Raw genomic sequence first — 25,539 nt, 5'->3', positions numbered from 1 at the left:
GGTAGTATATGGAGGTTTACATGAGAGAGCCTGTAGTTCACTAACCCTGCAGGCTGATGTTAAGGCCACAAGAAGAACAGTTTTTAATGTTAGAAGCCTCAAGGGTCAAGAGTGCAGAGGCTCAAAAGGTATACAAGTTAGAAACTTAAGTACTAGATTTAAATCCCAAGTTGGGACATGAAAGGGGACTGGAGGGTACGCATTAGTGATCCCTTTCAGGAATTAAATTATCAATGGAATTTTGAAGTAAGAAACCTCTTCCAAGGAGCGCTTGAAAATGGACAGTGCCGCTTGATATCCTTTGATTGTTACGATCTCGAGCCCCAGATTGGCTAGATGCAATAAGAAAGAAAGCACCATTGGGATGCCAGATTGAAAAGGGTATGCATCCTTATCTTTGAATCAGTTACTGAACTTGTTCCAAGGACACTGGTACAAGGATTTTGTTGCTGGCCTTCTGGCCGAAAGCAAAATCTCCATTACGTCATCTGGAAGATCCCAATCCTTGTATCTCAACCTCTCAGAAACCATGCGTGAAGGCTGAGTGTCTTGACCTCTGGATGTGGAACCCGACCTTCCTCCTGCGAGAGAAGATCGTCTCTTTGCGGAATACTTATTGGAGGGCAGATGGACATGTCCAGAAGATCCGGGTAGCATGTCTTCATGGCCCAATCTGGGGCAATTAGTATCATGGTTTTCCTGAACTTTCTCAACCTCCTGATTACTTGAGGAATCACAGGGACTGGAGGAAACGCGTACAGAAGTGGAAACATCCAGTCCACCACGAATGCGTCTCCTAGAGCTCCTCTCGGAGGAAATTCCCTTGAGCAGTACTGTTCGCACTTCCGGTTTACCGTGGTCGCGAACAGATCCTCTTGAGGCGTTCCCCAAAGCATGAAGATCTCCAGAAGGATTTCCTGAGCTAGCTCCCACTCGTGGGAGACTGTGCTCTGCCTGCTCAGAGCGTCTGCCGCCGTGTTCTGCTCTCCAGCTAGGTGAACTGCCAATAGAGAGATTCCTTCTCGTATTGCCCAGAACCTGAGCTGCATTGCCCCTCTGCACAGTGGTAGTGACCCTACGCCTCCTCTCTTGTTGAGGTAGTACATGGCCACCGTGTTGTCCGTCATTTTCAGGACATTCTTTCCCTGTACAGAGGGCAGAAAAGCCTTCAGCGCTAGTCTGATTGCCCTCAGCTCCAATAGGTTCATGTGTAGTTTGGACTCCGATGGAGACCAGCGACCGCTGATTGTCAGATCGTTGGTATGGGCTCCCCATCCCGTGAGTGAGGCATCGTGACTACTGTTATCTCCGGCCATGGTTGCCAAAAAGATTCTCCCTTGAGGATGTTGTCATTGCAAGCCCACCATAGTAGGTCCTGAGCAACTGTGCTCGGGACTTGCAGAAGATCTGACATATTCCCCGAGAACTGGGACCGCTGAGTTCTGAGGGCCCATTGAAGGGATCTCATTCTCAACCTGGCCTCTGGCACCAGAACAATGCAGGATGCCATGAGGCCGAGCAACCTCCGAAAATCAAAGGCCGGCAGATGCTGGGAATTCTGGAACTTTGTTACCATCTGCAGAATGTGGAGAGCGGTCACCTCGGGAGGCGAGGCTTTGCCCGAGGAAGTGTCCAAAACTGCTCTGATAAATTGAAGCTCTTGGGATGGTATCATGTGGGACTTCTTGAAATTGAGGGAGAAGCCCAGTTTGTGAAGGAAGTGACAGGTGATGGATTGATGTTCCAGGGCTTGTTCAGGAGAACGTGCTCTGATCAACAAATCATCCAGGTAGGGGTAGACGTGAATCCCCCCTCTCCTGAGACTCGCTGCCACAACTGCCATCAATTTGGTGAAAACCCTCGGGCGGAGGTCAACCCGAAAGGCAGAACTCGAAACTGATGGTGAGAATTGCCTATCGCAAACCTCAGGTCCTTTCTGTGCTTGGGATGGATTGGCACATGAAAGTAAGCATCCTGAAGATCCAATGATACCAACCAGTCTTGGAGTTGGAGAGCCTGAAGGATCTGAGAAAGGGTTACCATCTTGAACTTGTCCTTCCTGAGGAACATGTTCAAGTTTCTTAAGTCCAAGATGGGTCTCAATCCCCCGTCCTTCTTTGGGATGAGAAAGTATGGGGAGTGCCAACCCTTGGTCCTCTCCGCTACAGGTACTTGTTCTATTGCACCTTTCTCTAGCAGGGTTAAAATTTCCTGCAACAGGAGCGGATCTGGAATTTTGAGTTGGTTCCCGGTGGATGGTCCTGAGGCCTTTTTAGGAAGGGAAGGCAGTAACCTTGAGCTACTGTTTCCAGTGCCCAAGCATCTGAAGTAATGCCCCGCCATTCTTTCAGATGCTGAGAGATTCTGCCTCCCACCGGGGTTTTGTGTAACAAGGTCTCAGAATGATTTGGAGGCGGCTGCAGGAGCAGCGGAGGGCAAAGATGCCTTAAGGACCACAGTGACAATAGCAGCCCTGTGAAGCCCCCCTAAGCAAGTCCCTAACCACAGAAGCGGACGGAAATGGACGCGCTTGCAGCTGGACTCGGGAGAGGCTTGCAGCGGGTGCCGAAGTGCAGCGGTAGCTAAGCCGCACAGAGGGACCCACACAGATCAGTCACCCGAGCCAAAAGCCTGCCAAAGGCCATTCCCCCAGCTGCTGCGGGTGGCCGGGCTGGAGGAAAGGAGAAGTGCACAATCCCAGGGACGGGACGGGCAGCGGGACCCCCCGTGACTCCATTAGCTGCCCCTCGGGGGAAATTATCTTGCGGCTGCCTACCCTGACACGGCTGCGGGCCTTGACACCCCCCCCCGCCTTGGAGTGTGGCACGGCGGTTGGGGGAATCCTTCGGGGAAGCAGACATCGTCCTGGGGGTGGCCGGCCCCTTGAGGGGCGGATGTGGGAGGCCTCTTCAGCTCGCCGCCGTGGGCCCGGGCTCCGCGGCTCCCTCACCCCCACCCGTTGGTGGCATTACCGCTGGACACCAATAGCGCCAATTGAAGCGGGGGGCCGCAGCTGGAGGGGCACGCGGGCCGGGCCTGTGAAGGCAGATTCGCACGCACCGCCCCCCTGAGCCATGAAGGCTGGAAAGTAAGGAGGAGGGGTGGGGGGACAGAAAGAGAAGCCTGGATGTATTTGGGAGGGCCTAGAGACCCCCCACCACCCTGCATAGTCGGGGCCCAGTCGGGGTCCCCCCGACGCGTTGGACAGCCCCAAAGGGCTGCTTTTGGTGGCGGCCGCAGCTTTGCCCAGCCGGGGGCTTCCCCCAACCTACCACAGCCGGCTGGCGACTGCGGGCCTGACCCAGAGGCAGCGGTGGGGCCCCGAATTCAGCACTCTCCCACAAAGTCGCCACAAACCACGTGCAACTACACCGGACCTGCATAGAATTAGGGGTCCGGCCGTCCTCGCGGCATCCCCCTTGTCATGATGCCTACCTCCAAGGAGCCAGGTCCGACCCAGCAACCCCAGAGGCAGGCATCATTCCCCCCAGGGAAGTGCCAGCGGGCCCAAGCTGGGGCCCTTTGGACACAGTCCTGGCGCCTTAGGCACCAGGCTCATGTTGGACCCCTGTCCTGGCGCCTTAGGCGCCAGGCTCATAAAGCTAGACATGTGTTCAAGTGTTTTAATGTGCACTTACCTGATGCAGACCATGCTGCTACATCCAGGCCCTCTTGAGGCCTGAATGGAACTACTTTACCTGTGGGACTACTTTCCACCTGGGTGTGGTCGGGGAAGGATACATACCTGATCGGTGGAAGGATACATGCCTGGAACGTCTTCCAAAGCTATTTAAACCACGCCCGATCAGCAACTCACGCTTCGCGTTGTTCTGCTCCTCGCAGCTGGACGCTCACTGTGTCAGCTCCTGCATATGGACTTCAGCCACGCCTGTCAGCATCCTGGGTTGCCTGCAAAGGGAGATAAGAGAGAATTGGAGAGAAAGAAGACCTTAGCTGCTAAAGCTGCATCACGGGGACATCACACCGACGATCCTGAAAGGGAAGACATCATTTTAAAAGCGCTTCGCTTCGATCGCTGCAGCGCTGCATTTCACTCACCTTTCCTGGGCGCCTCCATCTTCAGCAGCGATCATCCGGATCCGCACCCACTTCCCAGAGCCTAGAGAGAAAAGACAAGAAAACAAGGTGAGAGAAGGAAGGCAAATAGGAAAAGCTCAGTTTCCTTCTAAGACTTACCTGTTGGGTCATTCCCATTTCATTTCGGGTCCTGCCGCTTCCTGGCATTCCGGACCCCGGCCCCAATGGGGAAAAAAGACAAAGACATTGAATGAGCGAATGCAAAGACATTACCTGAACGCTCATCCAGAACTTACACTTCGGGTCGGCGCCATATCTCCGGCATTCCGAACCCCGGCCCCTAAGGGGAAAAAGACATAAGCATTAGCGCTTGCTGAAATAAGACAATGAACATTATTATTAAGCTTGAACTTTTGAACTTGCAACAGAACTCTTACAGCGCCTCACCTGAATAGTCAAGCTTATTTTGAACTCCCTATCAATCCAGTGAAGTAACTGGGTTTCAACGCGCCCCTGCATCAGAAGCAGGATGGAGAACTCATCTTTCCAGACCCTAAGGTGAGACTTCACGGGGAATCGTGGAAGGGTATCGAGGAGGGTTGGAAGGGAGTGGGAGGCTTGAGCATTATTCCGTCAGTAGGTAATACTCCCTTTTCACGCACAGGGGAATATTCCTGTGAGCCAGAAAAGCCAGAGTAGAGGGGCCCTTCCTGTCCATCATCAGAGTCCTGCGCTTCACCATTGAAGAAGCATCAGCACTCGAAGCCAGACCTGCGCCTCCGTGGGAATCAGGTGAGCGTGACACCCCTGGCCCAGTACACCTCCCACAGCGGGCCCACATAGCCACAATCAGTAGGGGACTACTGGCCTCCTGAGGTGGGCCGCATCCCTGGGCAACCAAACAGGGCCACCAGCCGCCCCCCTAGAGTCGGGGCCCCCACCCCAGGACAAAACAGAAGTAAAAAGCACAGGAACATCCTGGGAGGGACCCACTCAATGCCTTAAGGACCACATAATTGTGGCGGTGGCCGAGCACCCTCCTGGAGAAGGCTCGGGGGGGACCCTGCAGGGGGTCAGAACAGAATCCCCCCAGGAGCTAACATAGCCCCGGTGATAGGCAGGGGAGTACAGTCGACGCCCAATGAGAGCCTAACACAATCTGTACTAGACCAACATCCGGGGGAGGTGGTGCGGGACTGAAGTGAGCAAACTCAGGATACAATTAAAAGAGGCCTTAGAGCAACCGGGCAGCCTCACGCAGGGAGCCACCAGCAACACGGATACGACAGGGGGAACCTATTGATCAAGGTGCATTGGTTCCAACAAGACAGCCTCAACAGCAGGGCAACAGGTTCCCACGGGGCAATCACCCAGGGCCAACAAAGGACAAACCAAACCTAGAAGCAGCAAGAGGAAGACCCCTGGAGCTGGCACTGTCGCCTCACACTAGAGGTACCCTTCGGAGAGCACACGTGAAAGGAGCCTGGCTTGCAATATGTGTCGGGGCAACCATAAAACAGGACCCTCCCCACGACGCCCGTGCTGAATCAGTTACGCCGCCAACAACTGTAACTCCAATAGAACCGCCAAGGTCCCCCCCCCCCCCACGGGGAAAAACAGATGCCAAGAACCAAGCCCAAAGGCGTCCTGTGCAGAACTCGAAATACACAGCCGGAACATTGCTGGAGGCAATACCAGACCAAAGAGCCCCAGAGCGAGACAACAGGGGAGTGTGGCCCTCAGCAGCTTCCGGACACTCCCACGAAAATGGCACTGAACAAAAAGGACCTCAAGGAATGCCTCCAGGGAATGGAGACCCGGATGATGGAAGCCCTCCAGGGTCACCTAAAGGCAATAAGGGAGGAACTCCGCTCTTCAATACAGGAAGTGAAAAAAGATATTACAGACTTAGGTGAGAGAGTTGACACAGCAGAAGCAGGACTCTCAGAAATCGCCGAAGACTCAGAAGACTCAAAACAATCTAGCGTGCTACTGGAACAGATTTCAAGGGCTGCGAACAATTTAGAACTTCAAGCAGAGGATCTGGAGAACAGATCCCGGAGATCTAATATACGAGTTAAGGGCCTGCCTGAATCAATTGGCGACAAAGATCTGGAAGAGACAATGCAGTTGTGCTTTAGTAGCCTCCTAACAGACGTCCAACCGGAGGACATACAGGTTGACAGAGTGCATAGAGTCGGTCCCCACAGGAAAGAGCCGGGTGCCAGGCCCAGGGATGTCCTATTGGCAATGACCTCCTACATGAAGGAGGAAATTCTCCACACAGCAAGGAAGTCACAACCAGTCACTATCAATCAGGCCCAAATCCAGCTGTACCAAGACTTGGCCCTTTCGACCTTACATAAAAGAAGACTAATGGCCCCGGTCACAAAGGCACTAAGGTCCAAGGGAGTCACCTACAGGTGGACATATCCCTTTGGCCTGCAATTCCCCAGGGAGGGCAAACAACACCGAATCACCACTTGCGAGGAAGTAGTTCGCTCCTATGCCTGGAAGAAGAGGAACAGCTCCCGGACTCAATCCCTGCCCGCAGCCTCAGAAGCGGGAATCCCAGACAATTGGAATGGACTTCGATCCCTACAAAAAAGAGAGGAGCAGAGGGGAAAAGGAGAAGCCAGCTATCGAAATAAACACAGTCACTTGGGAGGATAAAGCTATGTAGAACTGGATAAAGCGGAGCATGCCTCCGGGACAATTGAGTAACAATTACAATAAATATCTCAGGGAACAACACTACCCTCGGACAGAGTGAGGGGGTAAACCATTTTGGAATCAATGCAGGACAGACACAGGTCCTGGCGGAGCACAAGAGGGAGGAGATGTGATACCCAACGTCCCGAAAAGGGCGCAGAGAAAGTCTTGTGGAACTTTGTTCTGAAGGGTACTACGGGGGTGGGGGGTGGGATCCGGGGAGGTAGGGATGGAAAGCTGCAAAGTTATTCAAGTCTGAGGAACGGCATGGATCAGTATAGACCAAGGGAAAAGGATGATCGAGGGGGGGAAACAAATCGGAAGGCAAAGGATCACAGGCATAATTCAGATGGCTGAAATGGATATAGTCTCGCTCAATGTGCAAAGCCTCAATTCGCCAATCGAAATGACGTTCTATTCTGATGAGACTCATAGGCATGCAGGTTTCAATATCTTTCTTGCAGGAAACGCATCTCCTCTCGGAAGACGAGGGAAGCCTGAAACATAGGGTGTTCCCTCGCCAATACTTCGCCTCTGGGGGAAGGAAGACCAAAGGGGTTGCCATACTACTCGGGTCAATCTGATCTTTAAAAAACGGGCGATGTATAAGGACCCGGAAGGGAGATAATTAATCCTAAAAGGTATGATACAAGATCAATTATACACACTAATTGCAATTTATGCCCCGAACGAGCGACAAGACTTATTCCTGAGAGAAGTGCTGAAAACTCTAGGGGGCTGGTGTGCGGGTCAGACAATAATAGGTGCCGACTTTAACTATGTTTTGGACCCCGCTCTGGACAAAACCCTTCCACCCAAAGCAGCAGACGCAAGAAACTGGCAGGCGTTGGGCAAACTCTTTACGGACCTGCGAGTTATAGAAACATGGAGATTCTTCCATGGCCAACAGAGAGAGTTCACCCATTACTCAGCGGTCCATAGGGGGTATTCAAGAATAGACATGGTGCTGGTGTCCTCAACCCTGATCCCGTGCATTAGCAAAGTAGAAATAGAAGCCCAATATGTGTCGGACCATGCCCCAGCCCTGATACAAATGGAGATGGCCCAGTCCATCTACAAGAACCGTAGGCCATGGAGACTGAACAAAATGATATTGAAGGACCTGGCCCTCAGGGCGCAGATGGAAGAGACGATCCAGAACTACTTCCAGGAGAATGATAACGGGGAGACAAACTGGGGAGTAGTTTGGGACGCCGGGAAGGCCGTGATCCGGGGCGAATTTATCTCACGAACGTCAGCATACATGAGGGAAACGGAACTCATCAAAAAGAACCTGGAAGCAGCACTAAAGGCAGCAGAAACTCAACACAAAGCTAGGCAATCCCAAAAAACACTTAGAGTGGTCAGGAGGGCAAGAGCCCAACTAGAGGCACACATAGCGGTACGCACAGCGCAAGCACTAATTTATACCAAACAGACATACTATGTCCAGGGGAGCAAAGCAAATAGGTTCCTGGCGGCTAAACTTCGCAAACAAAACTCCCGCAATCACATAGTACAATTAAAGAACCAAAAAGGGGAGCTGTGCAGCTCGGTGAGAGTGGTAAACTCGAGATAATGGAAAAATTCCACCAAGGGCTGTTAGAAAGGGAGCACCTAGACCATCAGGCATACATAGAGTATATCTCGAGGATCTCTCTCCTCCATATCACACAGGAGGATAACGACGCCTTGCAGGCCCCCATAACACCACAAGAAATGAGCGATGCCATTACCACATTGCCCCGCAACAAAGCCCCGGGTCCAGAGGGACTGGGGAGTGGATACTACAAAACATTCCGCGGCCAACTCCTGGGCCCCCTAACACTCTTGTTTAACCACATAAAAGAGTGTGGAACAGTCACGCCCGATATGGGAGATTCCACCACTATCCTAATACTTAAACCCGAAAAAGACCCCACAGATTGCGCCAGTTAGCGGCCGATCTCCCTACTTAACACCGACGCTAAGCTCTATGCTAAGGTTCTCGCAACCAGACTCTCTGAGGTCCTGCCCAAAATAATTCACCCTGATCAAGCGGGGTTCATAAAAGGGAGACACACACAAGACAACATTAGGCAGGCAGTAGATATACTGGACCTGGGCAGTAGGACAGAGCAAAGGTTCTCCATAGCTGCTCTAGACGCCAGGAGAGCATTTGACAGCCTAGATTGGAAATACCTGGAGCTGGTGCTGCGGAAGTTTGGATGTGACCCCAGCTTCAGCAAAATGGTACTAGCAAATTTTCGCCTTCCAAACACGACATTCATGGTTAATGGGAGCCCCACGGCCAAAATTAAAATAAACAGAGGGACTAGACAAGGCTGTCCACTCTCGCCCTTAATCTTCGCCATGGCGATGGAACCCATAGCTGAAATAATAAGACAATACCCTGACATACAGAGGGTTAAATGCGGGGGGGCATACATAAAATAGCACTGTATGCGGACGATATAATGCTGTTCCTCGGGGACCCTAAGAATTCACACCCAAGAGCACTAGATACCCTACAAGAATGTGCCACGATATCAGGCTTCAGCATAAACTTCACCAAATCCAAGGCTCTGAATATTACAGAGAGGCAGGAGGTGGCCAAAGACCTGGGATCTAGATACCCACTAACATGGGAAAAAGAGTCAATAGAATACCCGGGGATCCAATTAACAAAGAACCATAAAAATCTCTACGGGGCGAATATACCCCCATTGTTAAAACAACTGAGGGAGGACCTACACAGGTGGGACGCTCAGGAGCTATCCTGGTTTGCACGTATTGCGGCACTCAAAATTACCCTGTTACCGTGCCTATTATACACAGTAAGCTCGCTTCCAATAGAGGTTCCCCCCAAAATATGCAAAGCACTACAGGGCGACCTGACTTCCTTCATATGGCACAAGGGTAAAGCAAGAATACAACGAAATATACTAACGCACCTGGGAGGCCTGGGGGTCCCGGATGTGGAGAGATATGCCCTGGCTGCACAAATAGCACCGATTTTGGCCTGGAAGAGAGAGGACACATCAAAGGGATGGGTGGGAATTGAACAGGGTATGACCACAATCCCACTGGGAGCCTTGCGCGGACTGCAGAAGGGCGACAGGGAGGCAGGGGGGCGCCTATTAGAAAAAAGCAACATTTTGCTGAAAGGTTGGGACCGGGCACTGAAAAGACGGAACGTTACCCCAGGGATGGGCCCCTACACCCCAATGGCGCATAATCAAGGCTTCACACTGGGCAAATGGCCCAGGTTCAGGAAGAACTGGGCACAGGAGCAATCACTGTATTTTAAGGACTTCTTCCGGGAGGGAAACCCGCTACTCTTCAAAGAGTGCAAACAGAAATTTGGGGTAGGAGAAACAGACAGATATACCTACATCCAGATCCGGCACTGGATAAAACATAGGGAAATCAAGAAAGCAGCCACAAGGGAACCGGTGGGTCTGGAGCTAACGCTACACGAAGGGGACGAAGTGGGAGCTGTCTCCAAACTATACAAACTGCTGGACAAAGCTCAAATCAGTGACACATTTCCATATATGGACAATTGGGCGAAAGACATAGGCGAACCCATTACTGAGGAGGAATGGTCCCAAATATGGACAAGGGCACGAAAAATCTCCACATGCACAGCTGTCAGAGAAACCGCACATAAGATTTGCTTTAGGTGGTATTTGACTCCCCACAGACTGCATAAAATGAACCCTAATTATCCTCCCACATGCTGGAGAAACTGCAGAGGCAACAGAGATTTATACCATATCTGGTGGTCCTGCCCGAAGGCGGAAATGTACTGGAAGGAAATCCTGAGCCACATAAAGGATATCACAGGGAAGCAGCTGCCAGCAGCACCTAAAGCTATAGTCCTGGGCACGACGGTGGAAGACACATATGCGGCAACAGGAAAAAACGCAACGCTTATCACCCATCTGTTAATGGCAGCAAAGATGACCCTGGCACAAGCATGCAAAAACCCTGAAGGGCCAATAACAGCATGTTGGTGGGTAAAGACCTGGAACGTAATGGCCATGGAGAAGGTGGGGGCCCTGAGGAATGGCAAGTACCTGAAATGCCGAGCTATCTGGGAGCCCTTCTTCGATCACGTCAGAGACAGAGAGGCATACTTCTTCAGGCCAAACCTGCTAAGAACAATTCACAATTGAACACGGACAAACCAAGCACAGGAGCCACGACGCTACGCAGAGGTCCCCCACTCAGAACATAACAATCCTAACCGATGGCAGAAGAATTGATCCATGCCAATGGGGAGCCGGGAGGGGGGAGGGAGTGAGGGGAGGGGTTGTTGAACGGTTGCAGTTAAAGTTAAGTTACTACCCGAAACAATACCAAAATTGTAATTTCTAAGGTTGACATGTGGCCGCAATAATCACCTCGCACTAAGATACACCTCTGGCCTAGATAATATCTGTATATGAATTCCCCCCCCTTATTTTCTTTTTTTCTCTTCTTCTCTTCTTTCTCGTTCATCTCTTTCTTCTTTTCCCTTCCTTTCTCTTTATCTATTTTACCCCCACTCAGTCTAAAGAGCTACAGGAGCTTAAGCCACTCTATTTTTCTCCCAGAGGATGCTTAAGATACCTAGAAACCTGATGAATTACAAAATGTTAAATGAAACATTGATGTTTGATAAAGAGATCAACTGCTGAATCATTTATAGTGACAAACGATGAACTTGATCACTCACAAAAGTTATTTAATCCGCTACAGCTAATGAATTGTGGACAATACCAAACTAAATTGTGGAGGCAAAGAGTTGAGATGAACAGTGTTGTCACTTACAATGACTTCTGATGAATTCAATGTTTTATTAATACTTCAACAAAAATATTGGTGAAAAAATAATTGGGGAAAGCAATGAATTATAAATGTCTACAATTAGGAAATCTATGTTAGAATTCATTGTTGCTGGCAAAGTATTTTCTGAATGCACCCTTATATGATGCTTACAGGATTTTAAGTTGGACTATGAACTGGGTTTGTTAAATGATGCGGGGGAGGGCCGTTTACTGTTTAATGAATTTATGATGTGCTTTACTGATCTGTTTATTGCTGTTTAATGAATTTATGAGGTGCCTTACTGGACTGTTTATTACTGCTGGTTTCTTTGTTCTATACACTGAAAAATCTAATAAAAATATTTGTTAATAAAAAAGATGCCGTTCCTGAGGTTGGCTTTGCAGTCTTTCCTCGTCAAACACAAGTGACATTTCTCTTGCCTCTTTGAAAGGCCTGTCCTCTTCCACTACCAAAAGAGGAGTAGTACCGAAAAGAACAACCCCTGCAGGAAGATGAGCCCGAATAGGGTTGCTGAGGATGTCGCATGGAGGCACTAAGAAATTTAGCTGCCGCTTTTGAGGTCTGTAGTTTTTCTAGACTTTCATCAGCCTTACTACCAAACAGCCTCAAGCCATCAAAAGGCATGTTGTGAAGTCTGGCCTGCACATCTAGTGCGAACCCCAACTTCCTCAACCACGCAAATCTGCGTAGCACTGTGCTTGCAGCCATGGATCTGCTAATACTATCAGCAGTATCCAGTCCAGACTGGAGACATTCCCCCATTGCCTCCTTTCCGTCTTTGACAATATTCAGGAAGCCTTGCCTTTCCTCGCCTTCCGGAATATGTTCGGCCACCATCGAAATGCAGTCCCACAGGGTATTGGTGAACCTGGCCAGGGTACAAGTGACATTAGTTGACTTAAGAGCCATGCTACCCGAAGTAAAAACTTTACGGGCCTAAGCATCCACCTTCTTATCCTCTCTATCCGGAGGGATAGATGGATATGCAGTCTGTTTTGAAGTAGTTGCAGCTTGAATTACCAGACTTTCTGGAGTGGGATACCTGTTTAAATATTCAGGATCAGAACTAGAAGTTCTATACTTCTTAGGAAAATTACTATTTACTGCAGCAATGTTGTCAGGAACTTCCCAGTTTTTTTCCACCGTTCTCTGAAGTGCCCTATGGATGGGGAGAACTGGATACTTCTGGCGGCCCCGATCAAGTATGTCCGTCATATCGTCCTGATCAAAAGTGGGTGAGGCTCTACCCCAGCCCATGAATTCCACCACTCTATTAAACTCCTGTAGCCTGAATCTACATGTTCTGCAGGGTCAGATTTTGCAAACTCTAGCTCAGGTGACGTATCAATGCCACTAGCAGAGTGAAGGGTGTCACACAGGTCTCTCATTTTTGATTCTGGATCGATTAGTTCTTCTGGGGCCTCTCTAGTACCATATTGTACTCCAAAAGGAGTAATCTCCTCTCCCTCAGAGCCACTTTCTTCAAAAATTGAAGACAGACTTAAAGAAGTCTGATTTTGGTAAAGGAGTAAATCTCCTGGCGTGTTCATAAGTTTTGGTCAAAGGATTTGAAGAAGTCTTCAAAGACACAGATGCTGTCTTCGAAACAGGCATCAAAGACGCTTATGGCTTCGATGTCGAAGCCGTCGGCGCCGATGGCGTCAACGAAGTTGCGGATGATTTCGATGACTTTTGTTTTTTGTATAGTGTCAGAGAAACACTCGATTCTCGAGGAATCTTCGACGACTTGGCGTCGACTAGAGTTTTACGAGTTTCATCCATACTACTGGGTTTTACCACAGTAGTTCCTGTCTTCCCTGTGTCGTCCAACGGAACGACCGGAGTCTGGCTCTTTTGAGGCTTCTTTGAGGGGGTTGAGGCCGCATTCTCAAAGACCTCCATCATCTTCCTTCTAAAATCTTCCCATTTTCTTGGGGAATCCGACTTAGTCTGTCATCGAACCAATTCAGTAGATGACTCGGATGATGAAGAGAGAGATCTGTCTCCTTTTTACTCTTTTTGAGGAGGAACATGAAGAGCGCCTCGATCTACTAGGAGATAAGGATCTCTTAGAGTGTCTACGACGATCCGATTCTCACGAATTACTCGATTCTTTAGGTCTTTTTGACGAGGCCTTTGAGGCCTTTGAAGCTTCCCACCCCACTGCCAGTTTACCTTTCCTTTCACGAAGGGCCTTCTCTGTCATCGACTGACAGGAGCCACAGTCGCTGGTTCGATGGTTTGAACCTAGGCACCAGAAACAAACGCGGTGAGGATCTGTGATCGACATCTTCGATCCGCAGTCGATACACTTTTTCAACCCCCGTCTTGGAAGTAGAAGGAGTAGAAGAAGACGACATTTTCAGAAGAAAATCTCGAAGTGCGCCGTTCTCGAGAGCGAAGTAATCGGAAAAACGGAACTGAAGCCAACGGGCACGGCACAAGCTATTTATGCTGATGGTGATGTCGACACAGTACGGAGCCCGTCGAGGGACATAGACGCCACAACCTCGTGCACAGCGCCCTCTGCCGAGAATTTTTTTTCCGCAGCAGCGAAGCTGGCAGGATACGAATATCATAACATGAGGAATAAGTGGGAGGACACAATCCATTCGAATGGTAGTTTTCATTGGCTGTTTGTTGTTTCATTGCTGTAATCCCAGGCCCAGCCTGCCATGGCATGCAACTGCAAGCAGAGCGTGAGATAGAGATCACAAGTCACAATGATTTATGATCGAACGCAAACAGACAAAACAATTACACGTGCACCAGCCCGCCGCATCAATTAGTTCTGGTGCCCAAAAAAGAGTACTGGTGTTGCCCACCGGCAAACACCAGCACAAATTAAGCACTGGATCTCAGTCTTACTGGCATTAGGCAGAGATCATTGGAGGTGAGGTACACCACTCCTGAATCCCTGTTAGACAGTCAGCAATGAGCGAGAGAGGAGAGGAGGGTGAGGGGATCCTGAAGGAGAGCAGAGTGTCATCCGCATAACACTGAAAGTTAGAGGAGAAGGTAGAGATAAGGTTGGCCAAAGCAGTCAAGTAGAAGAGCCATTGAAGAGGCAGGGTGAGAAGTTAGATCCCTGGGGAACACCGCATGTGGAGAGAGAGGTGGTGGAGAGAAAGGACCCAAGTTGGATCTGGGAGGGTCGGTCCAGGAGGAAGGAGGTCAACCAAGCCAGAGCATGATTCGTGATGTCCAGGTTGTCAGGGAGACGAATGATCAGGATATCATGGTTGACCATGTCAAAAGCAGAGGCAGGATCAAGGACGATGAGGGCAAAAGGAAGGCTATAATCAAGATTAGTGAGCAGATCCTCACGGGTGTTCAGGAGAGCAGTTTCTGTACCTCTGGCTGCTCTGAAGCCAGACTAATGGTCATGGAGCCAGCCAACAGATTCAGTGTGGAGTGTAAGCTGGGAGATGGCCAGATTTTACTGGAGCTTGCCCAGGAAAGGAGTGATAGAGATCGGGCGGTAGTTTGTCGGACAGGAAGGATCCGCAGAAGGCTTTTTCAGGAGGGGGTGCACAAGGGAGTACCTGTCAGGGTTCCATTCAGATCTTCCTCATCACGTTTTGGGCCATGTACACACAAAAGAAAACATCCCCATACCCCCAGTAAATCTACCATTATCCCTGAGAGTTTGGGGCTCAAACGCCGATTACAAAGCCCTCAGCAAACACTTTCCTCCAGAAGCTTGCGTTCCTTCAGAGAATGCTATGGGTTGCTGTGGAAATGCTGGCTCCCACTACATAGACGGATGCCTCCTGGATTACGGTGGCGCGTTGTGCGTGCAGTCAGCTGTTCCTAATTTAAACTCCGCCCAATCTGCAGGGCCCTGCTTCTGAATTTCTTCTGAAAGCTTTGTTACATATATTGTTACTTTGATTCCTGGAATTCCTCGTCTGTATTTTGGCTACTCTTGCTTTGTCTCCTGATTCTGCTCAACGTTGTTTACCTGGCCGACTCAGAACACTTACTGGATTGTCACAGTTCTTCCTGCTGCACTTCTCCTGCCTGTTGCCGACTCAGAATGCTTACTGGATTGTCACGGTTCTTCCTGCTACGCTTCTCCTGCCTGTTGCTGACTCGGAACGCTTACTGGACTGTCACGCTTTTCCCTGCTACGCTACTCCTGCCTGTTGCCGACTCGGAACGCTTACTGGATTGTCACAGTTCATCTTGGTATACTTAGCATTAACAGTTACGGATTTGGAACATTCATCAGTTCATCACATCCAGGGTCTGAATCTTTCTGCTTGGGACCTTCAAAGAACACTGGGTTCACTGGCGCAACGGCACAAGGATCAAGTACTTTTGTTTAGGCGTCCTCGTGCCGGCAGGAATAGATGAACATTGTTACTCCCGGAACTAACACTCCTATTGCTTCAATCTTCCATCAGGAACACCCCAAGGCGCATGACATTCTTCTATAGGTAAGCAGACTGCACTGCAGCAGTGTTTGTTCTTCCATACCTTGTGTTCCCTCAGTAATTACTACTTCTATTTTCCCAGGGTTACTCATCATACTAGTTTGGAATACATTAGTCAAACCACTCATTCCTTGATTGTGAGTAACACTTTCTATCACTGTTTAGTTTCATTGTTGCTCTGGAATAATATATTAATCCTTGGTTTTTCTTTTGGAGCCATCTGTGTGTGTACCAGGGTGCACCAAATTTTCGAGCAATACTCACCTCAATCTGTCCTTTTGTACTCTTGAGGGGTATATTGTCAGAAAGACTCAATTGCTTCACGGCTTGGCAAGCCACCACTTCTGATTTTAGCCCTTGGGCTTAACAGTGCTTGAGGGAACAGGGGTAAGTTCCAGTGGCAAAAGAGTGATTGCAGAAATGGACCAAGGCTGGAGCGTAGGTGTCAATGTGGTCATTAATGGTTCTGGAAGAGCAGAGGAGCACCTGCTTGGACAACACTTTCATAGATCGGACTTGTCTTGAAACATCGTCAGGTGTGGTTGGAGAGAAAGAGGAGAAAGGAGGAGGAGAGGGAGAGCCAAAAGAGATAGAGGGAGAGTAAGAGGAGAGAGAGGATGGGATGTCCTGGGTTTTAGTGGTGAAGTGAGAAGCCAGATCCGTACAGAGGGCCTGGGAGGGAACTGGAGATGTGGAGACTGCTGAAGGATTGGCCAGCTCCTTGCAGATTTTAAAGAGTTTTGCCATGTTGTTTGAGGCTGCAAAGACATGGGCTTGGATGTGGGCTCTCTACCTGGACAGGACAGGACAGGACAGAGCGTCTGTATTGCCTTTGGAGCAGGTGGCAGGTCAGTTTGTCAGAGGATGCGCCTTTTGCCCTCCACTTCCTCTCATCCACCCTACACTTGTGTTTCAGGGTGCCGATGTTTGGGGTCAGACCAAGAGTTGCACCTGGGGGTAGGCTTCAGAGAGATTCTCATGACAGGGGCAAAGACATCCAGAGTGTTGGGGATAGAAAGATGCAGGTTAGAGAGGGCTGTGTCAGAGTGTGAGTCAGCCACAGGCGTAGGAGGAGCAGAGAAAGTAGCAGCAAAGGCCTCCACTGACACAAGCTTCATGTGCCGAATGACGAGAAGGTAGGTTGCTGGGGTCAGCTTCGCCTGGGAGACAGACAGATTCAGGTTAGAGTAGAGCAGAAAGTGGTCAGTCCACGAGAGAGGATTGGTGAGGGTTCAAGAGGGGGATGTCTGAGGCGATGAGAGTATCCAAGATGTGCCCGGCCAAGTGTGTTGGACCAGAGGGTAGAATGGAAAGAGAGAGAGTGTTGCAGAGGTTGCCTAAGAGCCTTTAGGATGGATTAGAAGCATCCAGGTGGATGTTGAAGTCTCAGAAGAGGAGAAGTTGAGAGGTAGAGGCAAGGAGAGAAGAAGGGAGGTCAGCCCACTCTGAGAGGAAGAGGGTGATCTGGCCAGGTGGCCTGTACATGGTGGCCACAGTAAGAGAGAGGCCAGGAGAGATAGAGAGCCTGCAGACCAGGCATTCAAATGAGGAGTTGGCCTGCATGGGAATGACAGAAGCAGTGACCCACTCCGGAAAGATCAGGGCTACTCCACCTCTGGGACGGTTGGTTCTGGGTTTGGAAATGATCTTGTAGCCATCAGGGAGGAGAGTGTCAAAACTCATGACAGAGCTGGCCGTGAACCATGTCTCGGTGAGAGCAAGGACATCCAGGTCAAGTTCTTCAAGGAGGTGGCAGATGTCAGAGCAGTGTTTGACAGCAGAGCGAGAGTTGAGAGTAGTGACGTGGAACAGGTTGCCACATTTGAAAGACTTCCATGAAGGGGTACATGCCCTGTGGAAGTGGTAGAGTGGTAGAGGGGCCTGAGAGTGGGCAGAGGAGGTAGTCGGAGACGGCAAAGTAGCCAGAGAGCATAAGGAGGGTGCCAGAGAGGTGGTGGAAGAAGGAGGTGGCGGAGGAGCCAGAAAGGTGCTGGTAGGAGTAGCAGGATAAGGAAGGAAGTTGATAAGATGCAGGAGACGCCTATCGAAAAAGAAGGAGATTGGGCTGAGGGCCCTTGACCAAGATGGTGCCATTCAGATAGACATTAATGATGGTCTTGGAGGAGTGGAAGGAGGCCAGGAGGACCTCCCACTGATGCCACCATTAATGGGAGAGGAGGAAAACGGAGAGAGAACCGAGACCATATGAGGGGTCCATTGGTCTGGAGAGGGAACAACAAAGAGGATGTCAGTAAGAGTCTGTCTGGAGGAAGCGCTGATGTAAGTATCAGCGATGGGGCGGCCTGGGTTGGAGACCAGGATGTCCCTCTTGAACTTCTTTCTTCCTGATTTACTGAGAGGGATAGGATAGGAGATAGAGTAAGGGTGGGCTAAGGGGGCTATAGCCCCGGGTCTTTTGGTTGTAGCCCCAGACAGAAGCTCAAGGATTATAACCAAAAAGCTAGCTAGCCCGAGTCCCGACATTAGCATAGCCCCAGACCCTTTCCAGACCTAGCAACACCCCTGGGTCACAGTACAACAGTAACCACAGTTAGGGGTGGGGATAGAGAGTGGGAGAGAGCCTAAAGGACACAGATCACAGTACAACAGTAACCACAGTTGGGGGCGGAGTTGCTAGAGAGTGGAAGAGAGCCTAAGGGTACATATCACAGTACAACAGAATCTGCAAATGAGGGGACCTAGAGAAAGACACAGAACACAAAGTACGGCTAACTGCTGGAGTACGGCTAACCGCTGGAAGGGGAGAGCCTAGGGTTGCGCAGAGTCAGAGTACATTATGTCAGACGGTTAGGTGGAAGCACGCGTAAAGGCCAGGTAGTTTAATAGTGAGTCGTAGTGGCTGCTTCCCCTACTCGCACCTTTCTTAACTTTCAGACGCTGATGGTCAACGGTTGCGTAATGTGATCTTACTCTGTGCAGCTACCCCTTTGCCGACAAACACCCGCATTGCACAATGTCACGGCCTTGTCCTGCGAGGGCTTTGCAGCAGAGGGTCCGGTCCTCAGTTCTTAAAGGTTTGGATGCGTGGACGTAGGCACAACGTATTATGTATCGAAGGGCAGCGTCTCCTGCGCACCTGCGCCACACAACACTGCAGCCTTGTCCTGCGAGGACTTTATATGGTTTGAAGGCCTTGAAAATATAAAGTGGATAAAAATACTGGTGGGCAAATTTTGGAATACATCTTTGGGATCACCCCAAACTGTGCCCATAGATATATTTAGATTGGAATTAGGACTCATGTCAATGACTGCACTGATTTAAAAAAAAACAAGGGATGCTTTATTTACGTGCCAGGTGTAAACGCGTGTGCCCCATGCTTGATATGTTAGGCACTACTATGGTACGGAATGCTGGGGATAAGTTTAAGTTTGCCACAGAAAAACAGTTTGAAATGATTGATTGGAAACCCGAATGGAGTGAACATTTTCGAAAACTCACAAAGAGGTTCACTGAGAAATTGGACTTGTAACTAAAAGGCATTTAACAACCTTAAAACACTATTAGGATATTGTGCTTGCGGTCTATAATTACAGGTCTCACCTCAACCATATTAATACAATGCCCGTCCCCTTTAGTAGGTAGGTTTCTATTATTATTACGCTTAGGCCAACTGCCTGTATTAGTGAACATTGGCTCCCAACTTCAAATTCCTGAGTTTTAGGGATACTGCAGAATATGTCAAGTAGAGGACAAGATGGAAACAGCCCGCCATGTCCTTACTGAGCGCAAAGTCTTGGGGTCACTATATATGTGTAGATTAGGGAGCTTTGTTCAGGACTATGACAAGCAAACATTTTTGGAACCGCTGTATTAACACCCGAAATATGTAATTGAACCTGCCCCTATATAATGTGTGGCCGGAGGTTTCAAAAACTCTTAATTGTACAATTAATTCGTGTAATGTTTGATGGTTTTAGTATTATCCACTATGTATTTTTATAGATTTGTATTCAATGTCTTTATTGAATGACTGAAAACTAAGGTTTTACGGTTTAATTGAGAGCACAGCTTTATTGATTCGATTTTAGCAACTGGATTTAACTATTTGTATTGTGTGTTATATATGTCAGAGGTATGAAATGCATGTGAAAAGTTTCTTTTAACTAATCACGTTACATTTAAATTAAATAAAACAAAATAAAACAAATGAATTGGGTGACTTGATAGTGTAAGATTATCATATTTTGTTTTATCTTAATCTTTAAATGGTGTGAACGTTTGTAATAAACCAAGACACCCGTTAATAAATACAAATAAAATAAAATATGTCCTTTTATTGTTTAAATTGCTTGCCATACGGTTCAATGAAATGATTTTGTTCAGGAAATAAAATATAATGTGAATCGGCACCCCTTTTTACCAGTAGATGGCAGTAGTGCCCCACTACAAGAAAACAATGTGCCTACGTTTATTTTATGAGCAAATTACACCAAACATTTGTATAAATGATTAAGCAAGGCCAGACATATTTCCTGGCAACCACTTTCTCTGTCCCAGTGTCTGACAAACGTAAGAAGTCAGATAACTCACAGGCACAAATAGAACGGAAATACCAGCTAAAAGAATTAAAAGCTGCGGAAAATAAAAATAACATGGTCGCGGATTCCATACAGATATTATAATGTGCATGAAGTAACTGTCTTCAGCCGTGACAAATGCCTTTACTATAAAGGCAAGCCACAGTAAAAAAATAGAAAGACCATTGTTGTGGGTGGCCTGCCATGGACATCCGGTAGGCCCCCATCGTGCGGTGATCCACAGCATACGACAGGCCCAGTGCCTGTGAGGGTTGGGGCCTGCCCTGGCCCCTGTTGTGTCCCCGATCCCTGCCGATGCGTCGGCGGGAAGCAGGGAGAAGTAGGCCCGCGTGGGTGGGCCTCACTGCGCGGCTCCGTCAGGAGCAGTAAAGACACAGACACCTTTCCTGTTGCTGTCCTGCCCCGGAACTGGCTCCGCGGCGCGGGGGTGGGGCCTTTATTTGGGCGCCTTGCGTCACCGCGTAGCGGGAAGCAAGGCGATATAACATTCCTCCTTTATTATAATTGACCAATAAACAAATACACATATCTCAGCCAACGGGCTGGCCCCTTTTTTCATTAAGTCACTTGTGGGGGTTTTCTACCACTCATAGTCTCTGAGTCTGGCTGGGGGCCGGGTGTTGGCTCTTAAACCATATAGTCCTCCCCTGGGTATGGCCCCCTGTGTCACCTCGGGTTGCTTACCTTAATTGTCCTGCTCATCCGGTTCTGGTTCGCTCCACAGTTCCTCGGCTCCTTCGTCCATGCTTTCTCCATCACGTGGGTTTTCCTGTCCCTCGTCCCTCGGCGGTTTCTCATCTTCTTCCAGGGGATGTTTGCCATCCGTCCACAAATTCCTTGGCACTGCTTTGAACCATGGCACATTTCTCGTCACTTGTCTTTGCCCCCTTTTTGCAGCTATCATGGTGCCGTGGCGTCCACTTATCCACGGGGCTGCGTCATAGCGGGTGTCCAGTTTGGATTTGGACAGATTCCTCACCATGACCACTTGATCACCGAGTCGGTGGTCGGACTGCCTGGCACGCCTCTTGTTGCACATGTGGGCATTGGCTCCTGTCCTCCTTGCTTCGGTGCGCTCTTGGTTGAACGTGTCTGGGCACCTGCTCGTGTGATGGGGTATGGAGGAGTTGATAACTGTGCCGTACATTAGGTCTGCCAGCGGTATTCCTGTCGTGCTGTGGGGTGTAACCCTGTAATTCCGTAGGAATCGGTATAAGTCCACCTGCCATGGGCTGGCGTTCACGTGCGACAGGCGTAGCACCTTGGTAATTGTCAGCATGAAGCATTCCACATCGCCGTTTGCCTGCAGCCATCGCGGCATTATGTGGTGATATCGGATGTTGAGTTCCTTGAGGTATTTTTTTAACTCTTCCCCTGTGAAAGGTGGGCCATTGTCGCTCTTGAATGTTCTTGGTAATCGATGCGTCGCAAACATTTTCTCGATCGCGGGTATGATTACCTCTGCTGCCGTGGAGTTAACAATCTCTACCTCCGGGTACCTATAGTGGTCGTCAATCCCCAACAGTAGGTGGATGCTTTCCTGTATTTTGCAGACGTCTATGCTTATGGCGTCCCATCTGGCGGACCCTCGCTCTGTAGTGGGCGGAGGAACACATGATGGGCTCCGGAGTGGGCGGAGGCCCTGTTATTTTCCATCAATCTGGGGGAACCACACCCGGTGCCTTATACAGGCTTTGGTCCGTACTATTCCCTGGTGGCCTTCATGTGCCAACGCTACGACTTTGTTCTGTAGGCTCAGAGGGATGATGATTCGGGTTCCTCGTAGGATTAGTCCTTTTTCAGTGATCGATAGGTCCTGCGGATCACGAAGATCCCTGTGAGTAATTCTTTGGCATCTGCTGTTTTATTGTGGATGTTCTGTAGGAACGACCTCCATTCCCCTGAGATGATCGTGTCCTTTATCAGATTGCAGCATGGGTCCCTTTGCATGGCCTCTACTATGTCCTCTAGACTGATCGCTCGAGGCATCATGGTGTGTATCACCTGGCAGATGTGCTCTTCCATCTCCTCTGCTATGTGGATTTCCTTTGAAATTACCGCTCTCGGGTGTCTTGACAGGAAGTCTGCCGGATTGCCACTGCCTGACTGGTACGCCAGTTCGAAGTCCTATTGTTGGAGGTGCAACAACCACTTGGCGATCCGGGCAGGGGGGTGAGAAGAGATGCCCGTGAAGATGGGGAGCAGTGGTTTGTGATCTGTGTAGGTTTAGAATTTCTGGCCGTACAGATACAGGTGGAAATGGCGGCAACCCCACAGTACGGCTATCGCCTCTTTTTCGATGTGGGAGTATCACTGCTCCATTGGTGTCAATGCCCTGGAGGCATAGGCAATCAGCATTTGCTCACCCGTTTTTGTCACCTGTATGAGAATGGCCTCTAGGCCCACGGGGCTGGAGTCCACGTACAGTTAAGTTGGAAGTGCTGGGTCGTAGTAGGCCATTGTAGTGTCAGCTGATAGTGATGCTTTAATGTGCTGAAATCCCTCTTGGCAGGCATGTCCCCACTCCCACTTCATGCTGGCTTTTATGAGTTCTCAAAGGGTTTCCGAGAGCGTGGCCAAATTTGGGATGAACCTCCCACAGTAAGTGGCCATTCCTAAAAAACTGCACTTCCGTTGGCGTGGTGGGGGGTGTAGCAGCTTGGATGTCCGCCACTTTTTGGGGGTTCGCTGAGATGCCTGTGCCATTGAACGTGTACCCAAAGAATGCTATTTCGTCCTTCAGAAATTCACTTTTTTCTTTATGTATTGTCAGGCCCGCGCTCTCTAACCTGCTGAGCAGCATGTGTAGCCTTCTCATGTGTTCCTCTTTGTGGTTGGCATGAATCAGAATGTCGTCGCTGACATTTAAGACTCCCGGTATGTCTCGGATCACCTCCTGTATTGTTTGCTGGAAGACCTCGGCAGCTGAGGAGATTCCAAAGCTCAGGTGCTTGTACCTTCGTAGGCCAATGTGAGTTGAAAATGGCGTTATGTACCGGGAGTCCTGGTGTAGCTTCAGCTGGTGATAACCGGCATTCAGGTCTACCTTTGAGAAAATCTTGGACCCGGTGAGGTCTGCCACTATCTCATCCAGGGTTGGGGTGATGTGGCGCTCCCGCTTGATTGCTGCGTTGGGTAGGCTCATGTCTATGCATATCCTGACCTTCCCGGGTTGTTTTGGCTTCTTTGTAACAACCATGGGAGAGACCCATGGCGTGGGCCCCGTCACTTCCTCGATGATGCCCGCTTTCTCCAGTTCCCTTAGCTCCTTTTCCACTTGGCTGCAGATGTGGAACGGCGTCCTTCTGTGTCGCACTGCTCTCGGTTGGACCGACTCATCGATGTGTAGCCTGATCGATTTTCCCTTTAGGCATCCTATTCCCTTAAGTAGGTTTGGGTAACTCTCCAACACGTTCTCGACGTCTTGTGAGTCAGTCACTTCGCAAATGAAGCTTACCAGCCCTAGGTCCTCTGCTGCATCTCCACTCAGGAGGCATTCGATGGTGGTTCGGCACCTGCCTACTATGGGCAGTGGGGTCTTACCCCCATATGCAAATAGTAGCGTGTCAGTTGTTTTCATGTCAGGTAGGGGCTGTAGTGTCTTGAATGTGTTCAGCGGCATCATGTTTACAGAGGCCCCGGTGTCTATGGTCATTAGAACATTTTGGCCCTGGATCGCTACCTGGCATTTTCGTCTTCTCAGCTTCCTCTTTGGTGCGGTGTTTCCATAGTTGAGGGCTGACAACAGTGGGGGAGTTTGTGGTTTCGATCCGCCAGGCGCTGGCCTGTTTCTTTTTCTTTCCCCCACTCCTGTCCTGGGATGCTTGCGGTGTCAGCTGTTGCATGTCTGACGACCTGCATACTTTGGCATAGTGGTCTTTCCTGCCACATGCGCCGCATGTGGTGCCCTGAGCCGGGCAGTTGCGTTTTCCGTGGCAAGGCCCTCTGCGCCACCCACATTCCGTGGGTCCCGGGGCTGCCATCTGGGGTCCGTGTAGTTTCCACCGGTCTCATCGCTTGTAGGCTGGAGATTCGTGATCTGGGCCACGGTGGCCGATGTGAGGGCCGGCTGTAGTTTCTGGAGGGTCGTGCCCATATGTGCTGCCTTGGCGTGTGCTAATTCCCTCTGTCGGCCCAGTTCAAGGATTCAGGTAAGGGAAATGCCCTTTTCGCTCAGCACCATTCTCCTCAGTTTTTCTGAATGGATTCCGTTTATGAGTTGTCGCCTGATCTCCTTTTCTATGTCTGTGAACTTGCAAGAGATTGCAAGCTTCCGGAGCCTGGTATGGCGTCCAACGTCTCCTCTTCTAGCTGGATGGTTGTGCAGAATATGAATGTCTCGTAATCTGGGTTGAGCTGGGGCAGAAAATGAGCCGTTAGGGCGTCTTTCGTTTGCCGCTAGGCATCAAGGCCGTCATCGATAGTTAGTGAATTGAAAATGCGTAGTACCTCAACCCCCACATTTAGCAATAGGTGCAACCTCATTTTCCTCGCAGTGCTAATGTCTTTACACTCCATTGCCATCTCAAACTTCTGTAGCCACAATTGCCATCTTGGGCCTGATGATGGGGTCAGTGTAGGGGTCAAACGGATAGAGTGTCACTGATGAGCCCCCTTGTGGGCGAGCTTGCGGCGTGGACAACAGGTTTGCGGCCAGTCTGGATGGCATACCAGGTCTAGGGGTGGATGTGCCTGTCGCCATGTTTGAAATGTCAACTGCGCACGTGTGGGGATCAATGTCTCACCTTGGTGTGCCCCTGTGGGAGTCCTCGACTTTCCTTGCGTGTTTCCACGAGCTGGGCGTGGTGGAGTGCCTTCTCCCCTTTCAAACATCCACTGCGTGGTGCAGGTGAACTCTGGCTCCGTGTGGCCATGTGGTAGAGCCAATCCGACGTTGCACGTGGATCATGGAATGTGTAGGAGGAATGACAACATTTTTGAAATAAAAAATATATATATTTTTTTGGGTGGGG

Source organism: Ambystoma mexicanum, chromosome 5p (genome assembly GCF_040938575.1).
Source record: "Ambystoma mexicanum isolate Mex_15411 chromosome 5p, UKY_AmexF1_1, whole genome shotgun sequence".
Taxonomy (NCBI): Eukaryota; Metazoa; Chordata; class Amphibia; order Caudata; family Ambystomatidae; genus Ambystoma; species Ambystoma mexicanum.
Note: the sequence above shows the minus strand (reverse complement) of the source record.